Here is a 9,619-nt window from a genome sequence, read left to right on the forward strand (position 1 = left end):
TGACATTGCAGATATAGCTAAATGCATTTCAAATTAGTAACAGTAATACACTTAATCATAATACACTAGGTTCACACTCAAAATTCACTGCATGACAGTATGCATATATATTTTGGTAAAATTATTCTTATCATCAAGAGCTTTACTTCCATGGAAATTATATGTAGACATTTGTACACAAGCGAGATACATTTAGCTACAGTGTGCCTGTGAATTATTTTCCACAATGATGTGGCTAGAGCACTATGCCTGTCATTTCTGCTGGACTTGATCGATCATAGAAAGGAACCAAACTTTCATCATTCGTTGTCCACAGTTTCATTGTTCTGAACAACTGGGATGACACTGCCTTGTTACCTTTAATTCATAATTTTTAAACAGTTATAAAAAACAAATTTTAATGTAAAAACAGGGTATGGATAATAAAGGGAGTAGTGACTAAGATAACTAAGGTACTTAACGTCACAAAACAGGCACAGTACATTTAAGTCTTGCTCTGGAAGTGGGAGAAATGGCATGAAGAGAATCAAAGAAGGGACAGATTTCCAGAAAATAATGCACAATTACAGTGATACGGTGTTCATACATTTATGAATTTACAAATTTACAAATTAGGGATAGTAGAGAGCAAGGGGTAGAATTAAACTTTAAAAATTTAGAAGCTTGCAGGTTTCACTGCAGGAGCAAAAAGTAAATGAAAACATTCAACTGATTACACAGTTATACAATCAGTGTCAAACAGTACAGCTAGCAAATGTGGACCAGCAACTCAAATGGGCATCTTTCCACAGCTTCAATGCAAAGATAGTTTAGTGATGTCAATTAGTGTGATGCAGCCACCAGACTGTAGCTAGGATACTTTTCCGCCACCTTTCTATTTTCTTTGCTGGTTTAAGGGGCTACAGTGGCAGAGGTCAGTGAATTAACTAACTAAAAGAGCGTCTTTTCATTACAGCCTGTTTGGACACCTCACATCTTTTTCTGGTTAAGAGGTAGGGACATAACCATTGCACGACAACACCCAATGAAGTGTATTGCCTCATGTACAAGGAACATTAGCAAGTTAGACATATGAAGGGATTCAAACTATTTTCACTCAACAGATTCTAAGCTGTTCTGCCTTTTCTTCACCTAAGTCTTGATGACCCCAAGTCTTTGTACAGTCACCAACATCAACCTTTTCAGAACCATTATCTCATACAACAATTTTAAAGCTTAGAAATATAAATTTATAATTTCTGAACTTGGTACTTATCTACGCTACAGTGTGAGGGACCACATTTTTTCCTTTTTAGACTATAAACTGGAATGGAAGTTGTACACCATCGTACACTCAAAATACTAGGAGAGTTTTGCAACTTGGAAAAAAAATCAGGTAGTGCACATTTTTACCTGTGCAACATAATACTGCTTTTTGGAGTAGTCAAGTCGTTACTTTGAGATGGAGTGGCACTAAGAGTTATTGAGTTAAGGAAAGACAGCCTGACAACAGCCCTCAGATTAGCTGAGTTGAAGTTTGTTACAAATCTGTACATACAGGCAAATAGAGAATCTGAACTGAACATCTCTCTCCCCCGATTAAAAAGCAAAAATACCAAGAAGCTGAAAAGAAAGAATCCTAACAAGGAAAGAATTAGGTCCAGTGGATTAATTATCAAAGTAAAGAACAATCCCATTTCTTGAGAACCATCATTATATCAAAAACTGTGGAGACCATTTTACCAATCCTTGACATCTGGACTCACTTTAAGCACACGTCACCTACTAAATCACTGCATAATAATTCAATGTTAAATACGTTCAAAGAAAGAGGAAAATAAGTTACTCTGTTCACTGAAGATTTCAGGTATGCTAGATTAATTATAGAAGACCGTAGCAGAATTTTAGGCTAGAAATTCATCCTTGGATTAAAAATTTTCTACTAACCAACTCGCTCATTAAAATGACTTTAAAGATCAGCATATACCTCAATTTCTTGATTTTTGCATAATTTGTATCCCTGACTGGATACAGGTTTCCCCCACCCCCAGGTTTACCGTAATACTTATTGTTTCGTCAGCACAAGATCAGCTGTCAGTCAATGTGATGTCACTTCAGCAAGCCACACCCACTGCAACACCTTACCCAATGGGGAGGAAACCGGTGAAAATACCAGATACAGTTAATTAACTCAGCTACTTCAAGCAATTTCCTACATATAGGCTTACTTCATCCAAATCTTCTCTCAGAACCACCAACTATTTTGAACACAAAATACTGCAGGAGGGAGAAATACAGAATAGATGCACAAGTACTTCTCTACAAGCACAAATAGAGCAATCACAAGCTGCAATTTGAGTGAGGTGATGATTTAAAACATAAATCAGGCTTTAGTTGTAGCGAAATAACATTGCAAAGGAAAGAAGTTATGCTCAATCTGTACCGAACCTTGTTTAGATCAAATTTATATGGTACTGTATTATACTTCTACTTGACGCTATGAAAAGGTATGGAGACACTAGAAAAGATGCAGAAAAGTTTAAAAGTGACACCACAAATGCATTGATATACAGATCAGGCAAAGATCTGTATATCAATGCAGTCTCTTACTTTGAAAAAAAACAGAACTGCAGATGACCTATTAGAGACCTTTAATACTGAAATGTTTTGAAAGAGGGGATAGAGAGAGATTGTTTCCTCTAATTTGGGGCTACCAAAATGAAGTTATTCAGCAAGAAATAAAATAAGGAATTCAGAAGAAACTTTTTTGTTGCGAAACTCATTGCCAGCGGAGTGGTTAAACTGAATAGTTTGAAAGCATTTAAGGAGCGGTTAGACAAGCAACTGAGGGAGAAGGGATTAGAGGATTACAATGGGAGATATAGATGAAGAAAGGGAGGACGCTAACCTAGAGCACTACACCAGCATGGGCTTGTTGATTAGGCCAGCCTGTTTATGTCATTCATTGATGCTATGCAATCCTCTGCATTAACAAGATCGCCGAGCGCGGCTATCTCACACAACTCATCTGTAACCGTGTCAAGTTTCACAAACAGGGCTTCCTTAAAGAGCAAAGAGAGGTTCATTACATCGAAATGCATGGGTTGTCCCCAGCAGTAGCAAAATAGATAGCTGGATAACAATATTTTCCCAAATGATTGAAGTAAAACACTGTTGATGCTGGACATACTCAGCAGGTTAAGTAGCGACTATAGAAAAAGCATCAAAAATAACATTTCAAATCAATGGTCACATAATTTGGCTTCTTGCACATTCCCAATTTGAATTGTACCAGCATGGATGACTGTGCCTTCAACTCCACAGTCTCAATGCTCTGGAATTCCCTCCCTAAAACTTCTTTACTATTCACTTATCCCAAACTCTCATGTGGCTAAAGGAATGGCACAAGTGCTTAACCCTTTTGCTGTATGAATATTTTTAACCTTTCAAAAAAAAAACACAGTAGAATAGCTACCCCACTACAAAGTTCAAATATCAATGTCCCAAGAATGACCAGATCATCACTATTTCTGGGAACTGATATAGAGTCAGATGTACAGCACGGAAACAGACCCTTCGGTCCAATTCGACCATGCCAACCAGATATCTTAACCTAATCTAGTCCTGTTTGCCAGCACTTTGCCCATATTCCCCCTAAACCCTTTCTATTCATATACCCATCCAGATGCCTTTTAAATGTTTAATTGTACCAGTGTCCACCACTCCCTCTGGCAGCTCATTCCATACAGGCACCACCTTCTCTGTGAAAAGTTGTCCCTTAGGTCCCTTTTATATCTTCCCCCTCTCAGTTAAACCTACGTCCTCATTTTCAATTCCCCCATCCCAGGGAAAAGACCTTGTCAATTTACTCTATCCATGCCCCTCATAATTTTGGTAAACCACTACAAGGTCACCCCTCAGCCTCCAATGCTGCAGGAAAAACAGCCCCAGCCTATTCAGCCTCTCCCTACAGCTCCAACCCTGGCAACATCTTTGTAAATCTTTTCTGATCCCTTTCAAGTTTACCAACATCCTTCCTATAGGAGGGAGACCAGAATTGCACGCAATATTCCAAAAGTGGCCTAACCAACGTCTTGTATAGCTGCAACATGACCTCGGAACTCCTATACTCAATGCTCTGACTAAAAAGGAAAGCATACCAAATGCTTTCTTCATTATCCTATCTACTTGTGCCTAGTATGGATCAAGACTGTCAAATTAAACGGGGCTGTTCCTGGCTCCAAGGCTGGTCCAGTATATTTAGAAACAGAACACTTCCCTTATGCAATCACTGTTTTCATAAAACAGTGGATAGCACGGTGGCTCAGTAGTTAGCATTGCAGCCTCACAGCACCAGTGCCAAGCTGGGTTCAATTCCAGCCTCGGTCAACTGTCTGTGTGGAGTTTGCACATTTTCCCCATGTCTGCCTGGGTTTCGTCCTAGTGCTCCGGTTTCCTCCCACAATCCAAAGATGTGCAGGTCAGGTAGATTGACCATGCTAAATTGCCCAGTATTAGATACAATCAATCAGTCAGAGGAAAATGGGTCTGGGTGGGTTAATCTTTGGAGGGTCGGTGTGCACTTGTTGGGCCAAATGGCCTGTTTCCAGATTGTATGGGGATCTAATCCACTTTCAAGGAACTATGAACCTGTTCAGTAACAGTCCCCAGGTCCTTACCATTAAGTGTATAAGTCCTGCTCTGATATGGCTTTCCAAAATGCAGCACCTCATATTTATCTAAATTAAACTCCATCTGCCACTCCTCAGCCCACTAGTTCATCTGATCAAGATCTCATTGTAATCTGAAGTAATCTTCTTCACTGGAGGAGAAAGTGAGGACTGCAGATCAGATCTGAAAATGTGTTGCTGGAAAGGTGCAGCAGGTCAGGCAGCATCCAAGGAACAGGAGAATCGACGTTTCGGGCATAAGCCCTTCTTCAGGACTTATGCCCGAAACGTCGAATCTCCGGTTCCTTGGATGCTGCCTGACCTGCTGCGCTTTTCCAGCAACACATTTTCAGATCTAACTTTCTTCACTGTCCGCTACACCTCAAATTTTGGTGTCATCTGCAAACTTACCAACTATACCCTCTATGTTCACATCCAAATCATTTATATAAATGACAAAAAGCAGTTGGCCCAGGCATAAAATGAGCTGAATCTCCCATCACAACCCACTACACCTGGTCTGTTGCCAAGTCCCATAGCTTTACTGGATTTAGTGCACTCAGCCATTATTTGACATTATTTACAGTATATTCAACTGGCTGAAGACTAGCATTTGTGATATGAGGGTCTCAGGATGAGTAAATGGCTAAATCACTCAGCATTTCTGGATGAAGTTAGTTGCCAACAGTTCGCTTGGTCTTTGCATTCACACGTCAGGCTCTATCAAAGTTAGGTGCTCATGCAGCCTCCTTCTCTCAACAGTTAGTCAACTAGCCATCAAACATTGACTGGATACTGCAGAGCCTTATCAACCATTGGTTGTAGGATCACACACTGCTTCTGGAGTAAACCAACTATTCCAATCTATTCTTGCTCTATGGTATTTATTTCTTGCTTTATCAAACTTTTTTCGTCCCTTAATCTTCCCTCTTCTGATGCAAATCCACAACTTACCCAATGCTCCATTCTTCCAAATTTTCTCTCATATTTGTCTGACTTCAGTGTTTCTGACTTCATCTTTTTTCACTCAACCAAGGACACCCCCTCCAGGATGAAGCCCTCAAAACTTATAATTCCATTGCCTACATGTCAGCTTTCTCCCCTTCCCAACTCATCAGTTGCCAAACTGAATAAACATGCACTTCCAGCACAGTACCCTCTTCAGAAGTGCAAAGGTACTGTTCCCTCTGTAGCACCTGAATCCACTCGTGATCAATCGTCAATATGAACTGCCTACCCCATGGCACCCACACACGAGCCTTTCCACCTCCAACCTGCCCACCCCCTCTACACCCCACAGGGCCACGGGCATACCATTCGGGTGAAGCATTAATTTACAGAGCAGAGTGATGTCACTGGTTACAACTGGCAGGGTTATATGCCTGGGTGTTTTGAGAATATGATGTTAATGGACATTCTCTTAGGTTTCCTTGCCCAGGTTTGAGCTATTGCAATGATACATCAATGTTGAGAATTCCCAGGGCAGCATGATCTTGATTATATACCCTTCCTAATGGATAAGAGTATAATCAGGAATGAGTTAATCTTACAAATTGAATGCTATCTTACTGACAGTCTGTGAGAATGATGTGGTTTGACCAGTTTCTGGGACAGCTCTCCCAAATCTGGCACCATTGGGCAGATATTAGTAAGGAGAATATTGCAGGGCAGACTGAGCTAGGCAGGCCTTTGTCATGTCAGCTTCTGATGCCTTGGCAATCCATCCGGTATCAGTCTTACAGGCTTTAACACTATATTAGACTACCATGTGCATCCAGCCTTTTGGAGGAGAAAGTGAGGTCTGCCGATGCTGGAGATCAAAGTTGAAACTTTATTGCTGGAACAGCACAGCAGGTCAGGCAGCATCCAGGGAACAGGAGATTCAACGTTTCGGGCACAGGCCTTTCCTGAGGAAGGGCCTGTGCCCGAAACGTTGAATCTCTTGTTCCCTGGATGCTGCCTGACCTGCTGTGCTGTTCCAGCAATAAAGCATCCAGCCTTTTGGCCTGAGAAAATGGGAACTAACTTTCATGATTTGGAGACAAAAAGAAACACATTTAAAGATACTTTAATCGAGAAGAGACATGTAAAACTGAGGTCATTGACTTGCTTGCTGACCTGTTAAGTTTGTTTGCAGCCGTTTCATCACCATACTAGGTAACACCATTAGTGCACCTCCAGTGAAGCACTGGGTGTTCTGACCCACTTGCTATTTGTATGTCACAGTTTGCTGTGGTGGCTGATATCTTTTCCGGTTTTGTTTCTTAGTGGTTGGTATAGGGGGTCTAAATCTACATGTTAGCTAACAGAGTTCCAGATCGAGTGTCAGGCCCCCAAGAATTCCTGTGGATGTCTTAGTTTGACTTGCCCTAGGATAGATACATTGTTCAGGTTGAATTGGTGTCTTTCTTTGTCCGTGTGTGGACACAAGTGATAGATGATCCTGTCTCTTGGTACAGCATTCCTAGGACAAGCCAAACAGAGACATGCACAGAAATTCTTGGAGGCCTGGCACCCAACCCAGAATTGCATTAACAAACATGTAGAGTTAGACCCCATATACCAACTGCTAAGGAACAAAACCGGAAACATCACCGATCTCAGCAAACCGGGACAGAACGCCAATGCTTCACCGGAGGCTCGCTGATGACGTTACCTCGCATGGTCATGAAACGTCTGCAAGCACATTTACCAGCTGAGTAAGTCAACAACCTCATTCGTAACCTGACCTACAAATCTTCTCAAGAACTTCAAAAAGCGACGTTGTTTACAAAATGTAAAGTAGCAAAATGTAGAAAGTAAGTGTTTTGCTTACAGAATGTCATCGTTTCGATGCAGCCACTCATTTCTTGAGAGTTTTAAAAAATATTAAAAACTCTATACCTGCTTTATGTTGTTTTCAAAAAAAAAGTTTGAATATTTTTACTTACAATGTACTAATGACAAGGCTCAGGGACTGTGCGTCACCACCCAGCAGCAGGTTCCGGGGCGAAGGGGACCGTTTAGCCCCACCCACCCGCGCCTTCTCACCATGGCAACTGCCAGGCCCCAAAAGTCACCGACAAACTCAGCGCCTCCTGAGTCATGTTTTACAAGTTCGCTGAATGAACAGAATATCCCTCGATATGAAACCGGGCCATTCCACCCTACCCCGCGTCCCCCTTACACCGGGCAATAAGTCATCAACTCCCGGCGGCGTTTTTCCGCTCCAGAATCTCCCGTGCCCCTGGCAGCAAACACTGCCAAACCGGAGACCAGATCCCGACATCACCGAGCTCCTCCCCACGGTTCAAACAGACAGCCGGAAATCCCGCCCACTACTTCCAACCTGAGTGGCCACAGACTCCCCGCGACGTTGTCAATCACGGTGCCAAAACCGGATTCACCCACTTCCCATTGGCTTACGGCGACGTCAGTCAGATCGATCCAGGCCCCGCCCCCTTGGCTAGCCGCGTCCCCTCTTGGCGCTTCCTCTGTCGGTTCGGGTTTCAGGTGGAGGGCGTGCAAGGCCTGAGTGGTAGGGGAGCGAGAATAATAGTTATAAAATAAAGCAAGAGTAGGTAGAACACAAAAATCAATCCCTTCAGCCGTGGGTGGGACGAAGGAAATTAGCTGACCAGGCCGCAAGCCCGCGGTGGCCGGTATATTAAACCGCAAGTGCGAGGTGAAAAGAAAATACTGATTGGGCAGGACTCGCCTGAAATCTCGCGGCGGTGGTAACCTACCTGCGAAATTAAAATAACGCGAAAACGAACTGGCAAAGAGCGAGCCCCCTGTGTCCACCGGCTTGGCTGGGCTAGGCCTGGCCTCCCCAGGCCTGTTTACACGGACAAAGCGGCCCGCTCAGCCTACCCCTGACGTCACACACGGCGTGGTGCTTCCCATTGGCTGTTGGGAGGGGCCGCCGCGTCATCACCGGCACGAGAAACCTTGCTCCTGCCAATCAAAGTCCCTGGGAAGCTAAGGTCAGTGCAAGTCTGCTGCAGCAGGCAAGGTGCCCAAGGTATTATTTCATACTTTTTGACTGTAATCTTCTCCTGTTGCTTAAATTATTAGAATCTCACAGGCTGTCACTGTGCCATCTCTGATATGACGCGGCTAAATCGTCTGGGATGCCTTGACCAGATTGACTTGCCCCGAGTTTTTTTTTGGTCTTAAATGAAACTACTGATGCCTTACAGAATTGTTACGTAGCAAATAAAGCCGTTTAGGCCATTGCGTCAGCCCTGACTCTGCGAATGAGGATCTTGATTTGCTGCCATTCTCCTGCCGTTTTACCTTAACTGCACCTTATGATGTGGAGGTGCCGGTGTTGGCTTGGTGTTGGCAAGGTCGTAAGGCACACAATAACAGGTTATACTCCAACAGGTTTATTTGAAACCACAAGCTTTTTGGAGCAGCACTCTGCAAGCTTGATTTTAAATAAACCTGTTGGACTATAACGTGATGTTGTGTGACTTATGGCCTTCTGCACCTTATAAGCAAGGATGCTTGTACGAAGTACTTGTCACAAGTATGGTTCCATCTTCATAAGCATTAAACACGTATTACTTGTTACAAATGGCTACTCAAAATGTTCGGCAATTGCCCTTCGCTTGGAGACTTCCCGCTGCTTTCACATACATGTTGTCGTTTGGAGAAATGGATAGAAACGGAAAAGGCTTTAATTTTCTTTGTGTTACTTGGCCAATCAGGAAATAGATCTAATGAGTTACTGGAGCCGAAACGTTAACTCTGCCTCCTCTCCACAGACACTGTCAGATTGGTGAGTTTTCCAAGAAATTTCTGCTTTTGTTTCACAAATTAGTTTGACAGTTATGAATGCAACTTCCTTGACCAATCAAGTCCTGCATTGGGACTGTGAGGCAAGGGCAGTGCGTCACCATACCTGACTTTAAGTAGATAATTTCAAAGATAATTAGGATCCAAAAATCTAAATCACTATTCAAATGAAATTTGTGTCGCCGACC

At 42.8% G+C, this 9,619-nt stretch overlaps 1 protein-coding gene across 7 annotated transcripts in view; it reads right to left on the minus strand.

Annotated features, from left to right (window-relative positions):
* zfand6 (zinc finger, AN1-type domain 6) overlaps window positions 1–8,531 on the minus strand; it is a 47,627-nt gene extending 39,096 nt beyond the window's left edge. Inside the window, exons 1-2 of one of the 7 annotated variants that reach the window (XM_043677632.2) lie at window positions 8,375–8,531; window positions 8,055–8,159 (exon numbers count right to left, since the gene is read on the minus strand). The gene's annotated coding sequence lies outside the window, so the exon portion shown is untranslated. Of the gene's footprint in view, window positions 1–2,887; window positions 4,892–6,767; window positions 6,917–7,579; window positions 7,954–7,977; window positions 8,160–8,374 lie in introns of those variants that run through there. The other 6 variants (XM_043677631.2, XM_043677627.2, XM_087981316.1 and 3 more) reach the window with 6 other exon arrangements.
* Between the last annotated feature and the right edge of the window lie 1,088 nt (window positions 8,532–9,619).

This window comes from Chiloscyllium plagiosum, unplaced genomic scaffold (genome assembly GCF_037043375.1).
Source record: "Chiloscyllium plagiosum isolate Xiang-an unplaced genomic scaffold, Cpla_swu_hap1 HiC_scaffold_39, whole genome shotgun sequence".
NCBI lineage: Eukaryota > Metazoa > Chordata > Chondrichthyes > Orectolobiformes > Hemiscylliidae > Chiloscyllium > Chiloscyllium plagiosum.